General features: G+C 41.8%; 1 protein-coding gene and 1 pseudogene across 3 annotated transcripts in view; both read left to right on the plus strand.

Moving 5' to 3' along the window:
- The first annotated feature begins 6,088 nt into the window (after positions 1 to 6,088).
- The window catches only part of BRINP1 (BMP/retinoic acid inducible neural specific 1), a 491,421-nt gene continuing 477,578 nt past the window's right edge, over positions 6,089 to 19,931 (plus strand). For 2 of the 3 annotated variants that reach the window (XM_053656104.1, XM_053656101.1), the window contains exon 1: positions 6,089 to 6,177. The gene's annotated coding sequence lies outside the window, so the exon portion shown is untranslated. The remainder of the gene's footprint in view (positions 6,178 to 19,931) is intronic. The other variant, XM_053656105.1, reaches the window with a different exon arrangement.
- Positions 10,114 to 10,213, plus strand: LOC119035939 (uncharacterized; annotated as a pseudogene).

A 19,931-nucleotide genomic window follows, 5' to 3' on the forward strand; every position in this document is an offset into this window, starting at 1 on the left:
TTTGTGGTTACATTATGGACTAAAGCAGTTCAGTTATCATTGTAGGTCATTATAATATTGTAGGTACACATTGAAAAAAAATCTTTGGTTCAAATAGATTAGGGGCACATTAAATACTATATCCCCATCTATGTGATTTATAATGCATGTTAGTTAGAATATCAAATACACTTAAAAGCATTACAGGAAAAAAATATAATTTTTTTGTTTGAAGTAGAACTTTCCCATTTTTTTCAGACCACAGGTCATTTGTTAGTGTGAAGCATCCATGTATATCAAATGTGATGCTGTTATTTCATAAAACACTGGGGACATACTGCCTCATTCCATATTCTGACCCTTGACCTTTCAGAGTCAAAACTGATCTTTTCTGTAGACTATTACACAGCCATTGGGAGTATTTGGACGAGGCCAGTAGCTAGCTGGAGGGATTTTCTGATACTCGATACACGTTGCCACACCATAGCTATCCCCTCACCAGGCTCGGTGATTGAAGAAAATGATGTTAATATTCACAGTAGCTACTGTGTAGAGAGATATCCAAGGCTGATGATCCAAGGTGATTCCATCTATCTTATGGGCCCTGTTTTGTTTTTAAATTACAAGCTCCTAAATGTCCTGCGGCCATTCATTATTTATCAAACTTCAGTGCGCTCAATGGCTCTCTCCTGCGAAATGGCCAGCTTTGAATCAAGTTATTTGTGGTGTGGTGATTGTTAGTAGCTGCTCATATTGAGAAACAGTAATAAGGAGCTAATTAGGCAACACAGCTGGAGAGAAAACAGAAAAAACAGTCACGGGCAAGGAAAAGGAAACCTGGCACACTTCTTCCCTGGTGAGAGTGGCAAAAGCTTGGAGTTGCACTGTTAAAAATGTCCTCTCTATGTTCTAAGAAACCTGTACTTTGACGTTGCATCACCAAAAGAAATGCAACATTTATGGCATAGTCCTTTTGTACTAGGCATTGGTGCAAGGTAGAGTGGAGGAGGCAGAGATGAAGAAGATTGATTCCTTACCTTAAGTTTCATGTGCTCCAGGAACCAGGTGATAGACATGAATAGCATTGCCCGTACACTCTATAAATGCATACAAATGAGGTATGGACCAGAGAGGGGGGATGCAAATTCTGTGTGTGGGGGGGTTAGCCTAGGAAAGCTCAAGGAGGAAGTGATATTCAAACTGGGTTTTGAGGGTGGATAGGAAATCTCTCTCCACCTCCCTAACAATGTCTTCTTATGCCTCTCTGCCTCGGCCCACCACTTTCCAGCCTCACTGGCCTTTTCACTGGCTCAGTCTTGGGGCCTTTGCATGTGCTGTTTCTTCTGCTTGACTCCCTCACCTTCTTCACCCATCTACCTACTTGCCTTTTAAGTCTTATCTCAAATGTTACTACTCAGTGAGGCATTCCCCAATGACCCATCTCATATACAGTGCATCTCCCACATTGTCTTCCCCGTGACACTTTGATAATTTCACTTACAGCAGATACCATACTTTCTGTATTGCTTACCTGGTCATTTACCTTTCTTCTAAAGTGTTTTGTAACCTCTGTGCAATAACTGAGCCTATTTTGTTCAGTGCTGAATCTCCATATTTCTTCCAGAGCCTTGCACCTAATAGTGTGCTAAATAATCTTCTGTTAAGTGAATGAATGAAAAAAAGTGGGGCATCTTAAGGTGAAGGAGAATCCCCAGCAAAGGCTTGAATTGTGTGTGTGTTAGTGGCACATTCTAAACTGGGTACTTGGTGTGTGTGTGTGTGTAGGGGGAGTGAATCCAGCCCTGTCTCTACCCAGGAAGAGGAGAAGCTCAAATGTGAGTAAGGATGAAGGCATTCTGAGGCCACATACAAAAAAGTGAAGCACTCTTTGGGGCAAACAGAGGTAGTGAATTCCTGGCTCTTGGTAAGATATTTGGTGTTTGGGATCATCCTGTTTTGGTTCATGTAGCTGATGTGGAAAGCCAGACATGGACTTTCTTCTTACAGAGAGGCGTCTTCGTTCTGGTGGCTCTGCCCTCAGGAACCACCCTCCTCCTGCTTTACCTACTTGGTGTGATTTGGGGGGGGGGGGGGGGGGCTTAGGTTTCCATTTCTCCTAGTGCCATCAGAATGTTAGGATGTTAAGGGACAGGATTAGGGTATGGGCCTGGGGAAAGGAATTGAGGATGGCTCAAGTCTGCCCGGAGTTGATATCTTAGGCCCAGAGTCAACAAAAAACCTCAATGCTGTCCATCAAGTCCAGAACATCTCTCCGGAACCAGGAGTCCAGGTGGGCTCTGGGAGCAAATTCTTATAAGGGAAGGATAATCATTGCTGACTTACACTGAGCTCTAACCCTACACCAGGCTCTGTGCTAAGCACTTTATATGCATTTTCTAATTTAATCTTTGCAGTCCCATCCTGTAAGTTAGGTCCTATTTCTACACTTTATTGAGGAAAAAAGTGAGGCATTGTTGGACTCATTAGCCTGAACCCTTAGCCAACTGTGTGTCTGTCTCTGGAATCCGCAGTCACATCAGGCTGCTGCTCAGAGATTTTGAGCTTGGATCCCAGCCATCTCTTCCTCTCTCGTTAGACCTGAGGAACTAACTGGACCACAGGCTGCTCCACAGAGGGTGGGTGAGTTGAAGGGTGGGGTACCTGGTAGTCCTGGGGTAAAAGGTTGTGAAGGATTTCAAATGCTAAATTAAGCCATCTGGATTCATTCTTGGAAAAATAGAACCAAAGGGGTTGTGTAAACAAGGAAATGGCCTGCAAGAGACTGAATTGACAGAGAATGGCCACTGGGAGTGGGAGCCATGGAGACAGGCATAGAAAGCTGCGGTACATGCCCAGCAAGTCTGAAGCAAAGTTATGGTGTTGAAGACGGACTGGAGAGTCGTTTCAAGGTAGAACTGATAGGACTTGGCAACCAGCTGATGTGGGCAGGGCTGCCTGTTGTCACCTAGTGACGAAATGCAAATTCCCATGTTCCCAGCCACACCCTGCATCTCGGCAAAAGCACTTTTAATGATTGATCAGTATTTATGTAACATCCTCACTTTACTGAGAAGCATGAATTGGCCCCATCTTTCAAGAATCATGAATTCCCAGGCTTCTCTGACTTACACGAATGTCGTTAAGAAATGCCCTTGATGTGAGGAAATGAAATTGCTTGTATAGGATGCTACACAGGTGCTTCTGTCAGTCTGGACTTTGAGGCCAAATAATTTTTATTAGGACTTTGTTCATTTAGGGTTGATGTTCTACCAACTTCTCCTCAGTATTTTAGGGACAAATTTAAGAAATAGAGAAAATAAATGTAAAGGAAGATTTAAACAAATGAAAATGAGCAGAGGAGGCCTTTGAGTTGACCTACTTTGCTAACAGAATTCTTAACATTGTTTATGCTGTGTATCCATATCTGTACAGCTAAGTGTAGTTTTTGCTTTTGTTTTAGTTGCTATTGAACCAATGGGTGAATTATAAATGCAGTTTTTGTGATCAGATAATGAATTTAATTCTGAGTTCCCTGGTAGGTAGGGGAAAAAGCAAAAATATAATATACAATATATTCTACATTATATCACTGAAAATAAGATATATTTATGTGAACAAACAAGGCTTTGTCATGGCAAGGAATTCAATGAGGGATGTTTTATTAGACCTTAACATGACAGCTTGAAGTAAATCATGTTAATTCCTCCTCCTGCTCCTTTCTCCTAAAACAAATTTGTTTGAGGCATTTTGTTTTTGTTTTTCTGTGCTTAAAATTATGTGGTCAAAACCAGGTTGCAGCATTACTGGGCTATGGTGGAAGGGCTCAGCAGCAGCAGAAGCAGTATGGACCGGTTGTTAATATAATGAGTTTTAGAAGTGAGGGAGTCACTTTTTTACAAGAACAATAGAGATGGTGTTGATGCTGCTGCTGCTGGTGATGATGATGTTGATGATGCTGCTGATGATGCCTGCATCACAGGGCTATTGTGAGCATTATATGATATCATAAGTAAAAATGTACTTAGCAGTACAGCTGCCATAGAACAAATACTCAATAAGTTATAGGCCCCAATTGGAGGTAGTCTGACTGTGTGCTTGTGACATAGGTGATGGAATTGTTCTCAGGAGCCCTTTTCCATTTGCATTGCCTCCCCTCCCTCTTCTGTTTATGTCCTGTTGAGTGTGAGTAGCACCACTGGTAATGGATGACTAGTCCTGGTCCGGCCCTCTGTTCTTTGTCCTTCTCCCTTTTGGGCTGCCTCCTCCAAATGCAAAAAGACTGTGTGACTGTAGAAGTTGCCTATGACACTGAAGCTCAGACAGATGTGATTCCACGCATTTCCCATTGCATGGTATTGTGCCTTCTATAATTTGAGTAAATCTTAGAACCACATCTAGACTGCAAGTTTTCTAGGGAAACTCTACCACCCAACTCAATTTATTCAACACCCATGTTTGGAGCAACCTAGTATGTTCTCTAGTCACCAAGAAAGAGCAATGAATAAGCAAATAAACTTTCTGCCCTCATAAAGTTTAACTTTCAGTGGGAGAGACAGAGAAAAGAAGTAACCAAACGAATAAACATGACAGGTTCAGATAATGTGTCAGGCAGAAAACTAAGAAGGGCCAGGTGACAGAAAATGACTAGAGAGATTATTGACTTGGACATCAGAGAAGGGTGTTCGAGGTGGCAATAACTGCCCCAGGCTCTAATGGCATGAAGGAGCCAGAATGCTGTGATCTGTGGGAAAGAAGAGCAAGTGCAAAGGCCCTGAGGCAGAGTGAGCTGGAAACATTCAAAGAGTAGGAAGAAGGCCTGTGACTTCTTCCTACTGGTGTGTGGCCAGGTAGATGGGGGTGGTAGGTGGGGTGAGATGAGCAGAGGCCAGAATCCAGCACTGACTCTAAAGGGAACTCTGCAGACATCAATGGAGAGAGGCTGCAGGTTCGTCAGGGTGGAATGAAGTTTCCCACACTTTTTACACTGACAGATTTCCTTACCTATCAGCTACCACTGATACCTTTAAAGATACAACTTTCAGAGATTTCAAAATGATCTAACTTGCTCTCCAAATTAACCTCAGGAGCCACCTTATTGGGATTCCAGCTACAATTTAGAGAATTTAATAGGAGTCTTGTAACTTTTAAGAAGTTGTGTTAGGATCTGAACCTTCTAATTTCAGGCCTTCATTTTTACCACTAAACTGAAGATGACTCTCAATTCTTCTGAGCCCTTCTGCCATGTTAAACCAATCATATAAATGGGTCTAAAGAGACATGGAGTTAGGTATAAATGCTTTGAATCATTTCAGTGAGTACACACTATCATCATTATCATGTTCATCATCACGACAGTATTACAAATAGTTACAACTTATTTATCACTTACTATATCCCAGAAACATGCTCTGCATTTAGCATACACCATCAGATTTTCTTCTCCCCATAGTCCTAAGAGGTAGGTGTAATTATCTGCTCAGAAAGTTTAATTAACTTCCCCAAGTTCATACAGCAGTGGAGTTGGAATTGAACTCAAGTTCATGGTTGAATAGACTCTGAATAACTCGGCAGTTCACTTCCAACTACATGAACTAGAGATTAGATCAGTTGCTGGGGGCCACACGATAGAATAAGACTTAGTTCATGACCTTGGGAAGGTCATGGTATAAATGGGGAATCTCTCTGAAGAGAATTTAGGATTTTTTTCACTTGCCCAGCCCTCCCGGGAAAGTGAGAACAGATTGTGGTTCTGTTTGACAACTCGGGGAGCCAGCATCTGGTCCTGAAGGCAGGGGTGGAGGAGGAGCAGACCAGAAGGGAGCCATCCAGCTACAGATCAGCACCAGCATCTTGGGAGGCAAAGGGTGAGAATCCTGAGAGCAGTTAAGAGGCTTCACCTTGGCATGGGAGATAAGTGGAAATTCTGATTTCCCTAGACCAGACTATTGAACCATAATCCAGGCTGTGGTTATTTATAGTCCCCTAACAGCCTTGTTTACACAACCTGCCTGGATGCAAATCAGCGGATGGAAGCAGTGGAGGCGGCGAGGTGTGCAGCCTGAAGGGACTGGGGGATTGGTTTTACTCATGTAGTGTTAGCACAGCTACACATGACTGCCCACACTTGAGCAGCCCAGGGAGAGAATGAGAACACGCAGTCCCCAGGACACTTGCCCAGACTTTCTGCCTGAGCGAGAGGTAACAAAAGGAGTGAAGTGGTCTTTGATTATTCCAATCCCTTCCTCCACCTTCTGCCCCCGACCTGTGTTTTCCAGCCCTGTCACCCACTCTATTGCCCACCCTGCTCCTGCAGAAACCCTCCCCTTCCAGTCTCTCTTGGTTCTAAATATATCATGTGCTTTCATGCTTTCGCACTGTGGCTTGGGCAGCTCCTTTCTGCTCAGAATGTGCCCCCTCTCCCTCCTCTCTCTCTCTCCCACCAGCTTTTTACAAAGCATGTTATATGTATGACTAATGGGGTGCCAGATGGCTTCAGGTAGTACACAGGCAGAATTCTTACTTTATGCAACTATTTATTATCTCAGACCTGAGTCAGTTTGAACAAAGACTGAATATATAATAGTAGAGGTAGGATACAGACAGGATAAATATCTCGATGGTCGTGTAAGGAAAACTGTCATTTAGGAAACTCTGCTCTTATTTAATCTATCATGGCCTGGAATTCTCTTTTGTTCTAAGGCACCTTCTCTAGCCTCTGAGGTTTACACCATCTGGTTCCATGACCTTCCTTCACTCTCTAGGATGTCACCAGTTATCCTCTAGGCTGGCATGCCCCATGGTTCCTAAAGGCTGCGGTCCTTGGAACCCTGTCTTTTTTTCTAAGCTGAAGTCCTAATGTCACCAGCAGATCATACCAATCTCTGATGAAAACTCTCAAAAAACCCCATCTCTGTCCCTTTGCCACACTATCTCTCCCTTCTCCCCACCCCCTCCCCTAATTCTTAGCAATCCTTAATCTATTCTCATTGCTATAATTTTGTCCATTTGTGTTATGTAAATAGAATAATGCAGTATGCAATCTTGAAACAGTGGCTGCTTTTACACATTAGAATTCCCTTGAGATCTATTCAAGCTGTTACATGAACCAAGAGTTTGTTCCTCTTTATTGCTGAATAGTATTCCATGTTTGGCTATACCAGAGTTTTCTTACCCATTAGCTTATTGAAGGACATTTATTTCTAGGTTTGGACTATTATTAATATATAGTATTATGAATAAAGGTGCTTGAACATTTGCAGGTTTTTTGTGTAAACAAGTTTTCATGTCTTTGAGATAAATGTTCATTTGTTGGGTCGTTTGGTAGCTGCATGATTAACTTTATAGAAAAATGTCATTTTATTTCCAGAGTGGCTCTATGATTGTCATTCTCACCAGCAAGGGACAGGTGATTTACTTCCTCCATACCCTTTCCAGCACTGGGTGTACTCAATATTTTTTACTTCAGCCATTCTAAGTGTGTAGGGATATTTCATTGTGGTTTTAATTTACATTTCCTTGATGATGCTGAACATTTGTTAGGTGTTTGTGCTCTTTAGTGAAATGTCTATGTCTTTTGCCTATTTTCTAATTGAATTGTTTTGTATTGTTTTAACTGTTGTATTTTAAGGGTTCCTTGTATATATTCTAGATATAAGTCCTTTGTTGGATATGTGACTTGCAAATATTTTCTCCCATTCTATACCTTGCCACTTTATCCTCTTCAGGGTTCCTTCACACAGCAGTATGTCTCTCCACTCATGTTGGTCTTCTTTGATTGCTTTTCACAGCATTTTGTAATTTTTCAGTGTATAGATTATATACATTTTATTAGAGTTAAATCTCATTATTTCATTTTCTTTGGAGCCATCATAAATAGTATTGTTTTTTATTTCTGTTTCCATATGTTTACTTTTAATATATAGCAATTGAAGTAACTTTGTGTGTTGATCTTGTCTTCTGTAATTGTACTGAATTCGTTTATTTTTTTTCTACTGTTTTGTAGATTCCTTGAGATTTTCTGTGTAGGCCATCATACCGTTTGCAAAGAGGGGCAGTTTTTCTATTCCTTTCTAATCTGTATGCCTGTGATATTTTTCTTGGCTTATAGCACTGGCTAGAACTTTCAGTGTTATTTGGAATAAGGATGGTGAAAGTGGACAACATTTCCTTGCTCCAGTCTTGGTGGGGGTGACTCAGTGTTTCACCATATGTACAATGTTAGCTGCAAGTTTTTGCAGATGTTCATTATTAATTTGAGAGCATTATCCCCTGTACTCTTAGTTTCCTGAGAACTTTTATCATGAGTGGGTGTTAGATTTTGTGAAAATTTTTTTTACATCTGATCATACAATATTTCTTCCTTAGCCTGTTGATATATGATATTGTGTGTGTGAGTCCGTAAGTGTCTTTGTTGACCCTTTAGAATCGAGGCCAGATAATGAAACAGGGCTCCTCCCTGTCAATGGGATTTCAGAACCAAGAGCAGGTGGTGTGGGCCTGTGCCACTGTGTCCACGTCTCCCACCTAGTTCTCTATCGCCTGTTTCTTCTTGCCCCTGTCCTAAACAGAAGAACTTCGATTTCACTTTGGGCGCCCAGGTCTGTGACCAAGATCCGTTTACAGTTGCTGAGTCCCAACCTTGCCCATAGGCATGTGATCCACTGTGAATGTCGGCCCCTGACCCTGAATTCTCTGACCCAGGTCCAGTCCCATTATTGAACCAGAGCAGGGGCTTTACATTGCCTCTGAGCCCCAGCCTGGCATTCTCTGCATTGTTACAACCCACCACTGTTCCCGAACTCCAAATTCAATGCACTTCTTTCCCCTTCTCACCCCGCCTAGGTTTCCCAAGGAAAAATAATGCAAAGTGGTACAAATTTACAAGCGTGGCACAGAATAATGAATTGGGAATATAGTGGCATACAAGGACCGAGGTTTGCTATGTAGTCTTCATTTTAGCCAGTAATTTTTCTATACTGTTATTCACAGATATGCAGTTACTCTTGACATTCCTCACTATTTACCTTGCGCCCTCTTTAGCATAAAGCATCTCACAGCTTACCTGCGATTCAATAAATAAGCATGAAAAGGGTCTATCTTATTCAGCAAACCTATTCTCTGAGGCTTTTTTTTCCCCATAGAAAATAAAATGTGCATTGTTGCACAGGAGTAAATTGGACCAGAAACCTTTTAGAAAGTTGCTGCTTTTGAGTGTCTTATGAACATTCATGTGTTTATCTCTAAGCTAGCCAGATACACATTATGCTGTGTTAGCTAAATGTTCAAGTCAACCCCAAGTCACCCCAACCAGAGTGGTATTTTTGAGGCAACTTGAACTTAGTATATAAGCTTTATATATAAAATCAATTCTAAGGATGCAGAAGCAGATCCCTGCTTCTTGCCAAAGGAAGGAGAAAGTGGGTGTATCAGAGCAGCTGAACTTGAGAGAAGCTGCTACTTCTAGCTAGCTCCGCCCTCCCCACGGGGCTGGTTTAACCAAGCAGGAGTTGATACAGAGTTCACAGGGGTTGTGGAGCTCTGAAAAATGGTGGGCCTCAGAAAACCAATTTGTTTGTAGAAATTAGAATGTAGAGGCTCAGCGGATGACATTTCGCCCTTTCCCAAAGGGCACACAGTGTCCCTCCAGTGAGCCCCCAAAGAGAAGGGCTCAGCACCTGAGCTCTGGCTTCTTCTGGGTTTGTGGGAAAGGCTGACTCAATGCGCCCCTCACACAGCTTCTTAAATGAGCAGTGTTGATCAGGTAAACACAAAAGTGATACTAGTTCTGAGCTTGGGAAAACACCCAGTTTCAAAAAGATAATAAAAACAGATCGAGAAAAGCAAACAGTTGTAATGGGTCAGGGCAGTGTCCTTCCTGTCAGATACCAAACAGCCTTTGAGAGAGGAGTCTAAAGGTGCAGAGTTGTGTCTTGCTGTTTTCCCCTAGAATAGAGAATGAACCAGACTCATGGGGTGGTGAGGAGGAAGAGGGGCGCCCACACCTCTTGCCATGTGGCACATTTGGAGAGGGAAACAACTGGAGCGTTAATCAAAGGGCCACGCGAGGACAGAGGCTTTGCTGGGGAAGCAGGTTGGAAGAGGGCACAAAAACACTCTTCGTGAAACTCCATTCCTGTGCTTGCTTCGGCAGCACATATGCTAAAATTGGAACGATACAGAGAAGATTAGCATGGCCCCTGTGCAAGGATGCCACGCAAAGAAACTCTCCATTCCAGGCGTGTTTGTTTAGAAAATATTGCAGCATCAGGCCATGGAATTCATAAATAAAACCCTTTTCCTTAGTTTGACTCAAAAGGAAGAAAGATTTATTACCATCTTAATCAAGGAAACAGTATTGACCCACTGGCTATTTGAGATTTTTGCATTGTGGGCAAGAATATTTATTGCTTTTAATTACCATAAATAAGCAAGGATCTTGTTTTTAACAGATCTTCTCCCATTCCCTTGATCTTGGTTTGCAATTCTAGGTTCGGGGAAAAATGCTATGTCAGTGTTAAGTAAAAATTCTCCAAGGTGATAAATTAAAAATGACCAAGGCTTCTTTTTCAGTCTCTCTCTATTTTCTCTTCAGTCCCTGAAAATCAAACTAATATTGTGTGTGTGACAATGAACTGGCCCTGGCTTGTCGAATGACCTTCAGCAACCAAGTTAACCTCTCTGAATTCCGAGACTCTAGACTGAAATAAGGGCACGAACACAAAGGCTTACAGGGGTCACCTCCCAAGGTGAAGAAGAGTCTCCCTGAAGGAAGCCTCTGAGGCAGGAGAGAAGAGCTCCCCCCAGGACCCACTGACTACCTGTTTGGTCTGTTGAGAGTTCCATCACCTCTCTAAGCCTCAGTGTTATCACTTACGAAATGGGGAGAATAATGTTTCCTTGTCAGGGTCATCATAAAGGCAGAAGGTGAAAAGGGATTAAATAATTCCTAGCAGGGGTCTTAGTCCATGCCATTTAGTTAATGACAGTCATTTTTAAAATCAAGCATCTGGATGCTGATGGTCTTGTGTATCCTCTCTCTCTGCACACACTCACACATGCATGTAAAAGTGGAAAGAAAAAGATCAGGTCTCCAGGCCAACATTGTTGGGTTGTGTGTCATTTCCAAGAGTTCTTCAGTTGTTGGCCCAGTTTCCTGAGATCTGTATGTCTGAATCCACCAGTGAGTCTTCTGTGGCCAAAGAAAGGAACATCTAGCAATGGTAGGCCATGTGTTAACAGGTAACACTCCATGTTATTGTGGGATAAGATAAGCTCTCTTTACTTTGCATTGTCAGTGAAAAAACTGAATCCTAGAAGACTGACTGGCTCTGCATAAGAGAAGACCGCAGTTGAGTTGTGTAGACCTTTTGGTATAGGATTCACAGGAAGGGCCCTTAGACCCAGTTTAAATACTGCTCCAGGTGCTCTTGGTCTCACCTGCAGGAGTGGCCATCTTTTTGTTTTATGTCCCAACTGTCTGACCCAGGCCAAGTTTCTAACAACCTTAACTCTTAGCATTCTCATCTCTAAAATGGGAATAATAAGCATATCGATTCATGGCATAACTGTGAGAGTTAAATGAGATAATTTGTATGAGGCTTACTCATCAATGTCTAACCCAAAGTGTATTGATGAATAGAAGCGGTGTCATATGAGATCTTTGGATTATCGCTTTCCTTCTGTTGGCAGATTCTGGAGAGAAAATGCTCCCAAACTGACTTCCCAGAAAGAAAATAGCACATTCACACACGCATGTGCAGGCCGTTGCCCACAATTAAAGTAGTCATTGTAGACAGGTTAATATTTCCTAATTTGAAAACACCTAATCTTCCCTCCTGCCTCAGGAGTCTCATGGTGGCCATACTTTATGGACTGTCTGCATTAGCAAAGTGCCACATGTATACACGGAGGGTGAAACAAGATGTTTGTGAGTAAAGGGGAGTGAGGAGTCTTCAGCATTGTGCATTATTTTTGGAATGGAAACATCTCAGGGAAGACAAAGGGTGCTGGTTAAACTATCAATAACTAGGGAAATACTGTCTAACAAAATTAACATATTGACTCACTGATTCACATACGTATTAAGTATCTCAGGAACCTAACAGATAGCAGCCATTATATTCAAGTGATGGAGAGAAGAATGAAGACAATGGCAAAGAGAGAATGAAAGGATGAGGTATGGGGAATGAAAAAGGAGAAGAACAGAGATGAAAAGTTCAGGGAGATAAGAGAGGGAGGGAGAGAAGGAGGAAGGAGGAGAAAACAGAAGAGAGAAAGAGAGAGAAGCAGGAAGGGAGAGGAGAAAACACAACAGAGAGGGCAAGAAGGCATCAGAGCAGGGAGTTAAAGGGGGAAGTTGAAAAGAAGGAGCACGGGCAGGGACAGCAAAGGGGAGGGAAGGGATCCTGGACTTGCAGCCAGATTGACTCCTCCCATAACTGGGTCCACGGAGGGTCTGGTCCACTTTGATGACTTCAGTAATGATTTTTTTAAAGTTTTTTATTGAACTTATGGGGGTGACATGGTTAATAAAATTATACAGGTTTCAGGCATACAATTCTATAATATATCATCTGTGTATTGTATTGTGTGTTCACTACCCCAGGTCGAATCTTCCATCACTATTTATTCTCATTACTCTCTCCCTCTACCCTTCTTCCCCTCTGGTAATCACCATACTGTTGTCTGTGTCTTTGAGGTTTTGGGTTATTTATTTATTTATTTTTGCTTTATCCCTTCGCCTTTTTCACTCACCCCTCTACCTCCTAACACCCTTCCTTCCTGACACCCGTCAGTCTCGTCTCTCTACTAACTGAAATAAGCCAGAGAAGAAGTAGCATGTGATTTCACTCATATGTGGAATCTAATGAATAAAATAAACTAACAAACAAAATAGAAACAGACTCAAAGAGTAATGATTTTTGGAAGCAACGGGGTCCAGCTTTGTTCCGCTCACCTGCCCGCTTCCGCTCGTACCTGCTGGGAAGACAGCAAAGCTCTCTGCAGGTTGGAACAGGCAAGAGATACTTCTTTCTTCCTTGAGTAATAACTAGCCCCTGGAAATGCGGCTGCTTGGTTTTGCCTTTCTTCAGTAAGAAAGAAAATAACAAAGGTAGGATGAATTGAACTTCTGTTACTTTTTGACTGAAAATGACCACGGACAGGAAACTTTTCCAAGTCAATGGCTGTCTTGTGGGGCATTACAATCCCTCTGCACCAGCAGTGGCACAACTGGACCCTGTTCCCTTTATCTCAGGGACTTGTTCAGAGCTGGGTAGGGTGCCTTTTTTTTTGCTATGGTGATAAATATGTGTTAAATGAATAGGACCGCTTGCCTGCTACATTTTCAGGCTAGGTAGAGATCAGCACAATGAGCTAGTACTTTCTGTAGAAACTTGGCTTGTGCAGACCTGAGCAAGCATGTCACCCAATGAAAGATTAAAGGAGTGAGGTTCAGAGAGCCACTGCAATTTGCTCCAAGTCACATGGTTGGAAGCACAGCCAGGTGCTTCCTCACCCAGGGCTCTTTCTACGGTATAACCTTCTCCTTGGAACCCTGCTGGTCAGTCTGTATCATGAAGGAAGGAAAACAAAAATTCTTCACCTGATGCAGTCATACCTCACTTATCAATTGGGTATTTTTCCTGGGAGTTCAATGTTTTTAAATTTTATTTAATAATACTTAAATGCAATTTCTCTTCCCCTGGAAGCCATTACTCAAATTCTTAATGACCATTATAGAAAGCCTTTCAAAAGATTTTCTGATTTATCCTCAAAAGGCACACATAAGCATGGTTTTCTATATCAGTCTTTTTCTTAGTGAGGTGTTTCCACAAATACTGTAGAATGATAACAATGATTCTTAAAGATCCCAGTTATAGGTACACTCACGTACCTATAACTGTTTTCCCACTCATGGCCTTGTTCTTGACAACACCCATTTAAGAAATGAAAAATCTGAGACCCAGAATTTTTGAGGCTCAGCCAAGAATGGAGTGGGTTGTTAAAACTAGCCTTAGAGTTGAAAGATTCTAAAGGTGCATGACTATTGATTTGGAAGCTGTTCAGATTACTGGTGTTTAGGAATCTGACTGACCTGGTTTCACATCCTCTTCTGTGATCCATTAACTTTGTGACTTTGGTCAAGTTCTTGAGCCTTAGTTTTCTCACCTGGGAAATGGGGATAATGTGGTGTGTGGACAGCACAGATTCATTGCAAGAGTTCAAGGGCCTTACAACTAGGTTCTTAGCACACACTATGTGCTCAACACCTTAGCCATTATTACTTGGGACAACCTCTCTGCCCCATGAAATTACTGACAGATTCTCTCTACTTCTCCAGTTCACTTAGAGGCTCAGGCAACATGACATTTCTGCACTGGCAGAGGGCACGTGCTCCTACATGTGACAACAATTTACCTGCTGTTTCGTTCCGCAGAGCACAGACACATCCACTTCTCAGTTTAAACACGGTCACTGCTGATTCATGCCTTTGCCTCATCCCTTGTTTAATCCCATTTCCTCTCCCAGGGAACGAATTTTCTGCCAGATAGCCTTCTTTATAATAGCTGTTATATTTGAGATTTTTTAATTTTTATGTTTCAGCAAGTTGGGCTCTCTCTTTTAAAGAAACATAAAACATCAGCATCTCTACTTCATCCTGAGGGCAGTTGGGGCGCCAAAAATAGTCAGGGAATAAGCTGAAGTTCTGACTTTTTCAGGGGTGAATGCAGACAGAGGCTTCTCTTGAGTTCTGGGGACTTTTGAGCATCAGGAAAGTTGTTTGGTCAGTCAGAATCTTGCCAGACTTGATACCAGGAGACTGGATGTTTAGACTGGGCTGGGTCCCTAATTTAGCATTTGACCTTGGCGGGAGAGAAACACCTTCCTGTAGGGCTTCAGTTTGCTCACTCATAAAATAATGAAGTTGGACTAAACGATCTCGAAGGTACTTTCAGCTTTTGCATTTTATTGCTTCTATCACTGAAATCCTGTCAAGGCCCAAATGAATTGATTTTAATAATTAAGTTCCAGGCATTGAGTAGCTATGGGTGGGATAATTAGGGAACATGGTCAGTGCCTTTCAAATATACCCACATGGTGACCCTCCATTCCTGTTAATTGTCAAGAAAGGCCCCTCCACCAGTCTTCAAGTAGATGGAATCATCAACTAGACATATCCATACCCAAAGGTACATATTAAGCAGAGATGTTTATAGAACTTAGTAATTGCAGATGGCTCATACAGCAAAAGCTGATTCACCTGCCATTCCATAACCAAAACCCTTTATTACCTAGGAAGAATGCATTTTCCCTGTCTACATTCTGTTTTTATATCAACCTGAAAAAACAGTTGCAAGTCAATAAGCTGATAACTTGGGAAATAGATGCCATGATTTGCCCTGGGGTTGGTGTGGATATAACTCAATTCCACACACCTTCTGTAGCCACTTCTACAGAACAGTGGTGCTATAGCAATAGAATAAAAGAACCACAAGATTCTGGAGTGCTTGTGGAGGAAGCTCAACTCTAGTATTTATTTATAAAATAATAGCAGAAAAATACTAATAAGGACAGATCACTCATAATTTATTTAAAAATTATAAACATGTCACATGTATTCACTTTTCTGACCTTTATAGCTCCTTGAAGTAGGAGAAGTGTTACTCTTTTCAGCACACAGATGAGCAAACAAAACTCATAGAAGAATGTTAGGTAGAGACAAGGTGCTCAGTACGCCACGTGTGTGATCTCATTTTTGGCTGTAACAGCCATGTGAGGCGGGCATTTATGTCTTCCTGTCACAGATAGGATGCCTGAGTCTAAAAGCCCTTAAGGAACAGGTTCAGGCTCACATGTAAAAAATTAGAGCAGAGTTTCATAGATGCCATCATTTTTTTAAAAATTAAATTTATTGGGATAACATTGGTTAATAACAATGAATTTCCAGTGTACAGCTTTATAAGACATCTGTATATTCTATTGTTTGAAGACTAGGCTTCACCAGCTGAAGGCTAGTCTTCTTCCATTACCATATATATGACCCCCTGTGTCCTATTCACTCTCTCCCATACCCCTTCCCATGATGGAATACTACTCAGCCATAAAAAGAGATAAAATATTCCCATATGAGACAATGTGGATGGATATTGAGAGTATTACGTTAAGTGAAATAAGCAGATGGAAAAGGATAAGAACCATATGATTTTAGTCATGGGGGTACAAAACAAAAAACAACAAATGAACAAACAAACAAAATCCATGATTATTTGATTCTGCAATCCATGTTCTCAACCTCTGTCTTGCCAGACAGTCTAGTGACCTGTCCAGGGTTTCACATCCAGCACCACGACTGGCTGTAGACAGAGCCCATCCCTCTGCCTCCTCCTGTGCCTTCATACTTTTTGTCTCTTACATGTTGTGTGCCACGTCTCTGAAAATCAGTAAGTGCCACAGGGCATGCTTTACATTCCTTGGTTAACCAGAGCTTTGCACTTCCTGGTCATTCCTGATAACAGGCAGCTGACTTTTAGTTTTGTATAAACCAAGAAAAGCAAAAAAAAAAAAAAATGAAAATAAGTTGTTACTTGGTGTGTTGAGCATTTATTTGCTCCCCGATATGTCGTAGTGGCAGGTGTACAAAATAACTTGCATGTGAGGAAAAGCTTGGTTGAGAGTCACTAATACGTTCAGTTTTTAAAGGAAAACCTACTTCTATTTCTGGGAGAATGGGGCATGGAGGAGGTGGGGGCTTTTCTGCCCCTTCACTGGCACCAGGTCCCAAATCCCTTTTAATACCTCCCCCACACTTTTACTTGTCTTCATTCTCATGGCCATGTTCCTTTCCAGGTAACCATTGTCTCTCCCCTGACCCATGCCACAGCCTCCTAACACTTTCTTAGACAAGCTGTTGCTTCCTCAGATTTATTGTTGGCACTACAACCAGAGAATTCATTTGAAAACTCAAACATGATTGTGTTTCTTTCCTTTTTAAATTACCCCCCGCCCAAAGTCTCCAAATCCCAAATCCTTATCCTGACTGATCGACAGGGCATTGCATTCTTGGGCCCACTTCCTTGTCAGACCCCTTCTCATCCCACTCACTTCCCTTCACTTTCTTTCCCTCCTGGATTTTCCATGTATCAAGTTCCTTTTTGCCCTAGTGCCTTTCCATGGACCCCCTCTTTTCATGGAGCCTTCAGGCTGTTTTCTTCTCACCATCCCTCTCTACTCCCAACCCAAACACATGCATCCACACACCTAGTCACACTGAAAAACGCCTCAACCTCACATTACACATTCCCTTCTTCAGGGAAGCGTTTCCAGTCTCCATGCTGCCCAGGCTTCCCTGGTCCATGTTATCATACAGTCCATTCTTTTCTCTATAGCAATCGTCATGACTGTTGTTATTTTAGTTATTTAGTGTAGTTATTTAATTGTGTTTAGTTATTTGATTTCCATGTTCTCTACTAAACTTAAAGCTGTAGGAGAACAGGGGCCACATCTGTCTTCCTTAGCTGTCTTCCCGACATGGTGTTTAGTACACACTAGCTGATGGATGATGCGCTATTTATGTGTTGGCAGAATGAACAGGTGTTCGGGGTGATGCAGCTTTACCTCCACTGTGGTCAGTTCCATCCCCAGAACACAGAAATCTTTTTGAACTTCCTCTGCCGCCACGCAACTTCCCCCACTGCAGCTTCTCTTCTGCAATATGCAAATTTGGCTTTCAGACCCTAGTGACTTGGGTTTAGCTTTAGCTATTCTAAAGGTTGCAATTCAAAACTAAAATCACTTTTATTGTTTCATCCACTTATTTTCCTTCTCTGCAGCCTACAGTTTCCTCCTTTGCTCAGTCATTATTAACATAATGTATCTGGCTTACAGAGGAGAAAAATATATAATTGAAAGAGTTCTGTTAGTCAGCATTTATACTCTCAGGTCCATTTATATCTAGGTGGTGAATAAACCAAACAGAAGTGCTACATTTTTGAGGTGGGGCAAGCGTTTATAGGAACCTCTAAAACACAGACTATTCCTGATTGAATAGTTGCTTTTCTTTTTCTATTTTTTTTCTTTGCAAAGAAAAAATGTTTTCAAAACATTTTTACCTGCCTAACAGCCAAAAGGTTGTTAAGCGGCTTCACACATTTTTCCCTCTGGGGTGTTTATATCCACCAAAGTTAATGGATGGAAAATTAATGTTTCCTTCCAAATGTTTCCACAATCACAAAGCAAATAGTGGATTCTGCCAATATGAGAGTGTAAATCTGCCCTCAGGAAAAGGCTTCTGTCACATTACCCACATCATTTACCCTCCATCCAGAGACTGGCCTAATTATCATGATAATTAAGGAACCATGGCTTCAGGTGCCTGTAAGGCCAAACTAAGTATATAACTGACCACACCCATCAGTCAGTTGCCCATTCCTACGTGCTTCTGTGTCAGGTAGACTTAGTTTTCTTGCGCACAACACACTTTGTTTCTTATCTGACGCTTCCAAATATTGTGATGCAAGTCAGTGCGAGTCAAAATATTTTCTAGGCAAGTAAAATGGTTTAATTATGAATCCCTTTCCAAGAAAGAGATTGCAATGAAAGCCCATATGTCCACAGAATGGATGGACTGTTACCAATTTCTGCATCAGGGCCTTGTTTATGCTTCTGTTTTCAAGGACCATCATTTAATTGGTGTTGATTACCTGGGAGAGAACTTCGATATGTCTCTTGGATAAAATGCATGATAGGCAGAGTGTAACATTTGTAAATAAATGCTGATTTAATAAACTTATGGAAAGTTGTCCTCACATAAAATTTAGTAAGGGTAATTCAAATGTAATAAGAATTTCTGCTAGAGGATTGCTTTGCACCCTGGTCCTGTTGAACTCCATCCAAATGCCGTAGAGAAACAATGAGCAGACATTTAATAGGACTTACTAAGGGCCAGATACTGTTTCAAATGATTTACCTGAATTAACTTATTTAATTCTCACAGCAACTCACAGAAATAGGCTGCTCTTGTTTTTCCATGTGACAGCTAAAAAAACTGAAGCACGGAAAGGTTAAATGACCCGACCAAGGCCACACAGCTAACTAGTAGAAGATTTGGGATTCAGACCATGGCAGGCTGTCTTTTGAACCTACCTTTGAACCATTAGGCTATGTGTTAGGCCAGTTCCAGGAAAACAAAACATTTAATACTCTTTGTTGGAGGGTCTGACTTTGTTGAATTCTGGCTTTCTTTTCTGGGAACAGGCCTGGGCCACCTAGAAGGCAGCCTAAATGCAGACTGCCCCCAGTCTTTGGCCCATCCTAAGCTCAGCAGGCAGGTCCCTCTCTCCTCTAACTATTGTCTCTGCCTGTCCCGACTTTAAATGTGACTCCTAAACAGAAGGTACTTCCTGGACCAAAATAAGGCAGCACAAAGACAAAGAAAAGGCCTATCCATGAACCTTTAGGATTCATGGGCCATCTAGCTGAAAATGTCTCAACAAAAGTGTTTCAAAACTTCTCATATGCTTCTGGATTTCCCATGCTGTCAGCCACTTCCAGCAGGCCCTGCCTCTTTTTCTTTGTTGTCTGTATCAGAGCAGAGGAGAAAAGGGCTCAATCTTTATCCCAAGGGTGAAGTAATGCTCACTTCCTACTCCTCTTCTTTCTCCATCTACAGCTGTAAACATTGCTCTGAACATATTTGGTGGTCACACCTACCTTTCTAAATACCTCTGACAGCAACTTGGGGCCCTTTTCCCTGTGGTTGTGAACCTTTGGAAATCATGGGATTACTTTAAAAAATATGGACCAGATGTAATCCTATGAGACGTAATTGGTTTATAAGATTTTATAAATCAAAATGACTCAGGCTCCTTGCACACTTCAGTCTTCCTCCACACAAAATACTATCACAATCCTTTTAACGACAGGACAGGAATGGAGAAGAGAAGATTATTTAG

This window comes from Artibeus jamaicensis, unplaced genomic scaffold (genome assembly GCF_021234435.1).
Source record: "Artibeus jamaicensis isolate MK-2021 breed Jamaican fruit bat unplaced genomic scaffold, CSHL_Jam_final scaffold_1964, whole genome shotgun sequence".
Lineage (NCBI taxonomy): Eukaryota > Metazoa > Chordata > Mammalia > Chiroptera > Phyllostomidae > Artibeus > Artibeus jamaicensis.